Source organism: Myotis yumanensis, unplaced genomic scaffold (genome assembly GCF_028538775.1).
Source record: "Myotis yumanensis isolate MYYU_CA2020_CCGP unplaced genomic scaffold, mMyoYum1.0.hap1 SCAF_5, whole genome shotgun sequence".
NCBI classification, from domain to species: domain Eukaryota; kingdom Metazoa; phylum Chordata; class Mammalia; order Chiroptera; family Vespertilionidae; genus Myotis; species Myotis yumanensis.
The window spans coordinates 50,262,281-50,272,604 of record NW_027223756.1 but is presented as its reverse complement, the minus strand read 5'-3'; positions in this window follow the sequence as shown (position 1 = coordinate 50,272,604).

Genomic DNA, 10,324 nt, shown 5'->3' with positions numbered 1-10,324 from the left:
TGTGTTGATAGAGTGGCTTTCTGTGCTAGGTGTCCTACAGGGCCCAGTGGCTCAGCCTCCCCAATTACCTGAGGTGGACACTCTTGGTGCACCCCTTTGTGGGCTGTGTGCACAGTCTTGTTGTAGTTAAGCCTTGATTGTTGTAGGTATCACTGGGAGGAATTAACCTCCAGGCCAATTGGCTGTGAGAATCAGCTGTGTCTGAACTTCTGTGGGAGAGACTTCTGTGCTGAAGACACCCTTATGGGGCAAGACTTGCTTCATTGGGGCTTTGGTGCTCACTGAGTCTGCCCCCTGAGTGTGTCCCTTATGGATCTGAGGAGTTGTAATGTGGATGGTCCCACTCTGACCACTGGGTACACTGGCTCTTGGATCTCTAAGGAGGTGCTAATTTAGCCTCTGCCTGAGGCTACCCAGCAGGGGCTATGGAGAGATCTGCATATTCCTCTTCCTTGTTTAGGGTTTGGAGGTGCCCAGATGAGGCCCAGCTGTGAAGCAATGCAAGCTGCTGTGGGGCCTTGGGCCTTCTTTTGGATGTTCTGGGTCTCTCTGACCCAGCTGCAGTTTGTTAGGTAATTTTAGATTGCAAAGGGCGAGGTCATTCATATGCAAAAGCCTCTGCACACAGCTTGGGTGGGGCAGGGTCTCAGGGAATCAACAGGGCGGAGCAAACAACTATGGATGATCCTCAGTCCTGCCCCAAGTACTTGGGGTCTATCATGTGGTCAGAGATAGTTTTAAAATTTTAAACCCCAATATTAACAGTGGTTATATCTGATAATGTATCATGTAATTTTATTTTAAAACTTTTGTTCATATTTTCCAGAAGATTTGTGAATCTGTTTTTAAGTTGGTGAGCCCCCCGAAACATAATAGATTATCAATATACAAAAGAAAATATATAAAAGGGAAAACCTTAACTATAATAATTAAAACTATTACATATAATACTAGCTCCATGTACCAAGAACTTTTCCTAAGCACTTTATCTGTATTGCCTCAATTAAACTTCTCAATGACTTCATGAATTATGTCTATTATTATGCCCATTTTATTGATATAGATTATAGAAACTGAATCACAAAGCAGTAAAATTACTTGTGCAAATTCTCAAAGTGTGTAAGTGGTAGAGTAGCAATTTGAAATAACTCTGTATCCCATGCTCTTGACCATTTAATATTTGAATAAAATCCATGACAATATTCATAGTAAATATCTCTGGGTAGGTTATGATAGACATTTTTAATTGAAAAATACTTCCCTGAATTTTCTAAATGAGTGTTAATACTTCTGTAATTAGAAAAAATATTTTGAAAGTACCACAGAATAATTCAGTGGTGAACTGTACTTTTGCTTACCTGGTAGATCATCCTGAAATTCCCAGTCCCAGTGGTGACTCAATGAGTAAAAACACCTTATTTTTCCTTGTTTATGAAATACCTGTTCTATTATTGTAATCAAAATTTCGCACTTAGACCTTATATTACTTAAGCAAACCATATTTTGTTCCAGTAGCAGTTTCAATTATGTAAGAAGAAAAACTGCGCATTCACATATTTAGGTAAATATAACAGAAATAAAGAATGTACAAGAAATTTAGATATATTTAAATAATTTTTTTCTTAAAAAAGACATGCAACTCATTTTCTCTCATTTATACATCATTAAATGAATTCCTTTGAAATATTTAAATTGACATTTTCACTTAGGTTTCTTTTGTTTTAGTGTCTTGTTAGTGAACAGGCTTTTTAACATGTTAAGCGCCTAGTCAGTCACCGGGGACTGACACTATACCTTCCGTTTGGAAGAGAAAACAGGCTGGGCGCTTAATGTGTCAATGTCCCAAAGTCACAAGGTTTTTAGAAAGCCTTGTATGCTATGATTAAAAATTGCTATCCCTGCCCTAACCGGTTTGGCTCAGTGGATAGAGCGTCGGCCTATCTCAGGTTTGATTCCAGCCAAAGGCATATGTCTGGGTTGTGGGCTTGATCCCGCCCCCCAGTAGGGGGTGTGCAGGAGGCAGCCTATCAATGATACTCTCTCATTATTGATGTTTCTATCTCTCTATCTCCCTTCCTCTCTGAAATCAATAAAAAATATATTTAAAATAATAATAATAAAAAAATTGCTATCCCTTGTTTTGCTCAGTTAAGGCATCGGGCACAGTGTCTTTTTAGAGACATTGCTCATGAGATGGCAATAAAAGATTTTGATTTTTTTATTGCAGGTTTCATGAGTCAGAAGAACTTCATTTGTTTTAAGTAAAGAGCAAGTGGAGCACTGCCTATTTTCAATAATTCAAGAGCAACTGCAGTCACCTACAACTTGACAGTCAATAGTCTTTTATCATGTTTTCCATCTAAAAAACTAGTGGTACTGTCTTTAAAACTTCAGTGTCTTTAGTTAGCAATTTGTATGCAGACACACACACACACACAACTATATGACCACAGTACAGTCACTATGAACTATAGTCATAAAGCACACTACCCTCGTGTGAAAATCTTCCTCCTGCAATGAAAAGGACAGCTTCTTCAAAAACAGAGAAATCATTCAAAAATTGACTCTTAAATGTAAATAATTAGAGCCTTGGGTCTTCATTTTCTAAATGTGAAAAAAAGTGGCTTAAGGTTTATTTGATATTAAGTCAACTCTATAAGCACAATGATATCGGTGACCCAGCTTGCTCATATATAAAATCCAGTGCATGGATAATCTCTGCACTTACTTTTATTTTATTTATTTTATTTTTATTTCTAATCTTTATTGTTGAAACTATTACATATGTCCCCCTTTTCCCCCCCATTGACCACTTCTAGCCCATCCCCGTGCCCCCTTCCCCCCCCAGCCCCCAGACCTTCACCATCCTATTTTCTGCGCTTACTTTTATTTTAAAAGGATAGAAAGATAGGATAATAATTGAAAATTGGTAAGAAAAGATTTTTTCACTTCCATCTTAGTCTCTAAGTCACATTTTAAAGCTACATGTACGTGCTTAGAAAGCCCAATTCCCTTTCTGGTTTGTTTAGATCACATGGGATTATGGGCCTTCTCCAAATTACTATGTGCATTCTCGAGGTGTTTGAATTATCTTGAGTTTGTACAGTCCAAGAAGAAACAAATCTTACAATGGCAAGTTTAGTCACTAGGATTCACCACTGCTGCTCTAAACAATCGATATAAATCGCTGCATAATTAGCCCAGCTGCAATAATCCATCGATCAGGAAGACAGGCTGCAGAGAACTGAAGCCATTGATTTTGCCTGCTGTGGCACGCTGTGTTAACCATGTGCAGATCTGAATGTAAACACTGCGAGTGTCGAGTCCGCCATATCCTTTGCTTCTGTATTGAAAAAGACTCTGTGTCAACACCTAAAAAGGGGATTTAGAACAAATAGAAATGTCTGTTTTCCAAGGTTTGAAAATACATAGGGCAGGCAGGTTTGGGAGTCAAGCTTGTGAGAGCCCCCGATTTTTTTTATTATTACTGCTGGTCAAAAAGACAGAATTAGTTAACACCTCTCCTAGTCAGGACCTCCTTCAAAGAAAAAGAATGACTTGGGGATCGTGGTGAATGTGGGGGAGACAATGTGTTCATTTTAAAAACATCATGGAAAGAGAAATCCTGAATGATATTAATAACTTGTGAAAATTATGTAATTTCAGAAAGCTAACCTGGGAGCCATCCAGAATTTATTTTTAGAATCAGACGTGTCAGACACAGTTACACAAAACCAATTTCCGAGCTCATCAAAGATAGAAACCTTGGAACTATATGCTGGATACCTAATCTCAAAAAAATACGTAATGGTTATTTTAGAACAAAATGCCTATTTATTGGTGGCACAAGTTAACGATACAACAATAATCTCAAATAGAAGTAAAACAGAGCTTCCTCCCTATTGTATATTCAACTAGATATAAACTGTGTACAATATTAGGAATAAAATGCTGTTATGGACCAGCTATTAGGAAGATTGACGTAGGTGGTCACAGCTACTATTATCAAGAGCTCCTTTTAGATTCTGCTATGACAAGTATAGAAAGGTCATGGGGCAGTGAGGTAAATGTTATCTTTATGTGATTTACTGATTGAAAATGAAATCTAATTATGTGCAGAAAGAGCTACATTATTTATTTTGTACTACATTCTTTAAACAAACAAACAAACTTAAGTTCAAACATAAAGCCTCCAGAGTCAAGGATTTTGAAAGAAAAGAGAAGAGAAAATTAGAGTAAATCTGATTAACGGGGATGGGCTAGAGTAAATCTGATAGGATAATAATATTCTCTTAGGAATGAGAGGAAATATTTGAATCAGAAAAATTATACTGTCTTGTGTGTGTACCTGAGTTAAAAAGAAAAATCAAGATATTATTTAGTTCCTAGATGTGTGTGGGGAAGCATGAGACTTGGTTAGAAAGTTTGTAAGGAGGACATTCTGAGAAAAGGGAAGTGTGTGGAAAGCTGCCTCCCCTGTTTATTGGAATTCCGACTTTGAGGAGATTTAGGGGAGTGTCAAAGACAGCACCCCTAATTATTCCTTGACCTTTCCAAGCAAGTCTGTGCACGTGCAGACCCCCGGGTGTTTACTGGAATCCTGGATGCCCCTGCCTAGAAGACAATATAAACACATGTGTCCTCCCAAGATTACTCACCTACTGATTGTATCTAAAGATAAACATTCCAATAAAAGCCTATTAAGGCTGGCAATTTTGAGGCTGCCTGGCTATTCAGCTGGGCCGTCCCTTAGCCCTCTCTTTCACAGTGAAACTGTTGGAGTAATCTGTTCATCCGTTGTTCAGGGGCTGCTGGTCAGCCCTGGCAAGGTGGTTCCCCATGTGAGGACCAAGGAAAGCAACCAGACGTGGCAGAACCCTTGAAAACGAAGAGGAAGGAACAGAAGTAACTGTGCAGTAAGTCACTGGAGCCCGCTTGGGATTTACACGTTTGAGGGAATTGTTTTTCCGCTAAGGTTTCACAATAGGACAGCCACTGTCCACCGAGTAACAGATCTCTTTGTTACTTAAAAAGTTATTAAAAGCAAACGGTGCCTATAATTTATAATCCTTGGTTCCCTGATGATGGAACATTAGATGATGACCTCTGGGAACAAGTAGGCAGGAATTTAAAGAGAAATCAGGCCCAGGGAAAACATGTGCCTTTGTCATCTTTATCTATGTGGGCTCTTGTTTGAGCTGCATTATGGCCACGTCATATTGAGGATCAAAAGCCTAGAGAACACCAGGAGGATTTACCACCACCCCCTCCTCCTGAAGTAGAGCCTGTAAAGCCTGTGATACCTAAGGCTCCTGATCCTCCGCCTCCAGCGTGGGAAGGCTCATCAACTAGAGAAAATGGGGCTAACAGTCCGTTTACAAAAGGACTCCTTAATGCTTTGTCTGAAAATTACCATATGATGCCTTGGGACTGGCAGATTTTGGCTAAAACAACTTTAGACACCAGTCAATATTTGCTATGAAGAGCAGAATATGACGAGATCTGTGAACAACAGGCTGTTTGTGGGTGTTCACTGGCGAACCCACCTGGGAGCCCTCTGGGCCTCATCTGGCTATAAGTCCTGGTCTATGTAAGACATCTTCTGAAAGATCCATGAAAAGAACTCTGATTTATTAAGTCTTGTCTGTGTGTTATGCAAAATTTCATGTCGCTAGTCTACTCAGGAAGAAAAATTATGGGAAATAATCATTTAAACCCCCCAAGTCTTTTCCCTAGGATTAGACCTGTAGAAGTGCCTTCCAGCAGGCTACAGAAATGGCAGTGGGGAGGGGAGGAGGCACTCCCATTTTTGTAAAAAAAAAAATAAAAAATAAAAAAGTAGTACTTTAACAGTAAAGCCACTGAAAGCCAGTGAGTTATTTCTGTTACAAAATTTGCCAAGAAAATGCCTTGGGTAATACTAATTGGCTTTAAAATCTCAAAGTTGTCAAGGCAAAATAAATATAACTAAAATGAAGGGTATATTATAAAGCTTTTTCAGTGGTAATTATATATGCCTAAACATAGTTTTCCAAAGTCTTTGGAAACTTAAAACTTTGGAGTTTGTTGGATTAAATAGTAAAAATTATTAAATATCTAGGTATCTACACTAATAAAAGAGAAACATGGTAATTGGTGTACGACCGCTACCCTTCCCATTGGCTAATCAGCATATCCTTATGCAAATTAACTGTCAGCCAAGATGGCGGCCGGCAGCCATGCACTGAAGCGAGCAGGGAGGCTTGCTTCCTCCAGGAACTGCAGACTCCAACGTTCCCCGCCTCACTTGCCTGACTCTCAACTGCAACTCTAAGCAACTATTACTATGTTGCCAATAAGAAGCTAAACAAAACCGGCTTTTAGTCAGCCCCAGACCGCAACATTGTATCCATGTTTTCAGCAGCGAGGCCTCAGAGCTAAAGCTGGCCCAGAATAAAAAAAAAGAAAAGAAAACAAGGAGCGGTTGGGAGCATTTAGTCAACTGCCAGCGGAAAAACAGCCCTCAGCCCCTCAGCCAGCCTGGCCAGGCACCCCAGTGGGGACCCCCACCCTGATCCAGGACACCCTTCAGGGCAAACCAGCCGGCCTCTACCCATGCACCAGGCCTCTATTCTATATAGTAAAAGGGTAATATGCCTCCCGGCACCGGGATCAGCAGAGCAGCGAGGCTCCCGGCACTGGGATCAGCGTGACAGGGGGCAGCGCCCAAACCTCCTGATCGCCCTGCGGCTCTGTGAGTGACAGGGGGCGGGGCCACAACCTCCCTATCCGCCCTGCTGTGTGTGTGACAGGGGGCAGCACCCAAACCCCCTGATCAGCCCTGTTCTGTGCCTGATACGGGGGGAGCTCCCCAATCCCCCGATTGCCCTGTGGCTCTGTGTGTGACAGGGTGCAGCGCACCAACCCCCTGATCGGCCCTGCTCTGTGTGTGACAGGGTGAGGCGCCCCAACCTCCCCTCCCCCCACGGGCCTTGCTCTGTGTGTGACAGGGTAGAACCATAACCTCTCCATCGGCCCTGCCCCGAGTGTGACAGTGGTGGTGCCCCAACCCCCTGATCGGCCCTGCTCTGTGGGTGATAGAGGGTGGCGCCCCAACCCCCCTCCATGGGCCTTGCTCTGTGTGTGACAGGGTAGAGCCATAACCTCCCCATCGGCCCTGCCCTTAGCGTGACAGGGTGCAGCGCCCCAACCCCTGATCCACCCTGCTCTGTGTGTGACAGGGGGCGGTGCCCCAGCTCCCCTAACGGCCCTACTCTGTGAGTGACAGGGGGCAGTGCCCCAACCCTCCTGATGGACCCTGCTCTGTGAGTGACAGGGGGCAGCGCCCCAACCCCCTGATTGGCCCTGCTCTGTGCTTGACAAGGGGTGGCGCCGCAACCTCCCCATTGACCCTGCCTTGAGTATAACAGGGGGCGGTGCCCCAACCCCCCAATCAGTCTATCCTGAGCGTGACTGAGGGTGGCATTGCAACCTCCCGATCTGCCCTGCTCTGTGCATGACAGGGCAGCGCCCCAACTCCACAATCAGCCCTGCTCTGAGCCCGACCAGGGGCTGCACTTAGGGATTGGGCCTGCCCTCTGCCACCCGGGAGCAGGCCTAAGCCTAAGCCAGCAGGTCGTTATCTCCCGAGGGGTCCCAGACTGTGAGAGGGCACAGGCCGGGCTGGGGGACCCCCCCCCCCCCAGTGCACAAATTTTTGTGCACCGGGCCTCTAGTCTATATAATAAAAGCCTAAGCGACCGTTACAGTGGAACACCAGAACAACCAACCGCTACGATTTGCACTAGCCACCAGGGGGCAGATGCTCAATGCAGGAACTGCCCTCTGGTGGTCAATGCACTGCTCAGCCAGAAAGCCGGGCTCACCGGGGCCAGTGCAGCAGCAGTGCTAAGGAACAGTGAGCCGAGTGGTAAAGAGAAGCAAGCAGGTGGGGGGTAAGGAGCGAGGGGTCCCAGACTGCGAGAGGGCACAGGCAGGCCTAAGGGACACCCCCCTCCAGTGCACAAATTTTGTGCATTGGGCCACTAGTTTTTAAATAACAGGCTACTGAAAAATTAACCTGAGTTTGCCTCATATAAAAATCTAGAGGATGGATTTGAATCTGTTAGTAAATGTCTTGTATTTTATTTGAAATATCTCTTAAAATATGAATGTATTGCTAATCTGAAGAATGTTAATTACTTACATGCTACCTAAAATTAAGGCGTCTAAGGGTTAAGAATTCTAATTAGAAATTATGGCTTTGGTGTAATAAAGCATGAGGCATGAAGATGCATTTTGAAGAAAAAAGAAAGTGGATTTTAAAGCTGGTTATTTCTGAAAGTTGTAAGGTTTCTGAAGAAGGTTTGTGAAAGTTGTAGAATTTTGTGAAGAGAAATTTTGAAAGGAAATTATATAAAGGACACAGACCAGTAAGCCAGGAGTAGTAGGATAGGGAAATTAAGAAGGTTAAACAGCAATTTGGAGCTAACTAGTAAATCCTATATTCCCTAAGCCAAGAAAATTTAAGAGTAAATGATTTGCATTTTGCCTCCCTAAACAGAGGGTAAATAGCTTATATCAATGTACTCAGGGATACTGATAGCAGAAACCCAATTAGTGTCATTTGCTGACCACACCCAAGGATGAATGAAGACAGAGAATAAACCTTATTTTAGTTAGACCTTTCCTAGTTCTATAAATTATTAAAATGGTTATAAGTCATATTAGGTATTTTTTATAAAAAGGCCATCATTTAATCATGGGAACTGAAGTTCACTAGCCTATGTTTGTGACTAATACACTTTGATATATGATCTTTTTTATTATATTTTATTTTCTTGTTTAAAGTATTACAAATAGTAGTACATATGTTTCCTTTTTTCCCCCATTGACCTTCCCCCGGCCTCCCCTACCCCCCAGCACATGCCCTTATGTCCATTGGTTATGCTTATATACATGCATATAAGTTCTTCAATTGATCTCTACCACTCCCCCCCGCAACACTCCCCAGCCTTCCTGCTGTAATTTGACAGTCTGTTCGATGCTTCTCTGCCTCTGTATCTATCTTTTTGTTTATTAGGTTATAATGTTCTTTATTATCTATAAATGAATGAGATCATGTGGTATTTTTCTTTCACTGCCTGGCTTATTTCACTTAGCATAATGCTCTCCAGTTCCATCCATGCTGCTGCAAATAGTAAGAATTCCTTCTTTTTTATAGCAGCATAGTATTCCATTGTGTAGATGTACCATAGTTTTATAATCCACTCATCTGCTGATGGGCATTTAGGCTGTTTCTAAATCTTAGCTATTATAAATTGTGCTATGAACATAGGGGTGCTATTATCCTTTCTGATTGGTGTTTCTGTTTTCTTGGGATATATTCCTAGAAGTGGTATTACTGGGTCAAATGGCAGTTCCATTTTTAAGTTTTTGAGGAAACGCCATACTGTTCTCCACAGTGGCTGCACCAGTCTGCATTCCCACCAGCAGTGAAGGAGGGTTCATTTTTCTCCACATCCTCGCCAGCACTTGTCGTTTGTTGATTTGTTGATGATAGCCATTCTGACAGGTGTGAGGTGGTACCTCATTGTTGTTTTGATTTGCATCTCTCAGATGATTAGTGATTTTGAGCATGTTTTCATATGTCTCTTGGCTTTCTGAATGTCCTCCTTCAAAAAGTGTCTATTTAGGTCCTTTGCCCATTTTTTGATTGGGTTGTTTATCTTCCTTTTGTTAAGTTGTATGAGTTCCCTGTAAATGTTGGAGATTAAACCCTTATCAGAGATAACATTGGTAAATATGCTCTCCTATGCAGTGGGCTTTCTTATTGTTTTGTTGATGGTTTCTTTTGCTGTGCAGAAGCTTTTTATTTTGATGTAGTCCCATTTGTTTATTTTCTCCTTAGTCTCTCTTGCCCTAGGATCTGTGTCTGTAAAGATATTGCTACAACATATGTCTACAATTTTGCTGCCCATGGAATCTTGTAGGGTTTTTATGGTTTCCCATCTTACATTCAAGTCCTTTAGCCATTTTGAGTTTGTTTTTGTGTATGGTGTAAGTTGGTGATCTAGAGTAATTTTTTTGCATGTATCTGACCAAATTTCCCAGCATCATTTATTAAAGAGACTGTTTTGACTCCATTGTCTGCTCTTGCCTCCTTTGTCAAATATTAATTGAGTATAATGGCTTGGGTCAATTTATGGATCCTCTATTCTGTTCCATTGGTCTTTATGTCTGTTCTTGTGCCAGTACCAGGCAGTTTTGAGAACCGTGGCTTGGTAATAGTTTGATGTCTGGTATTGTGATCCCTCCAACTTTGTTCTTTCTCAGACAGCTGTGG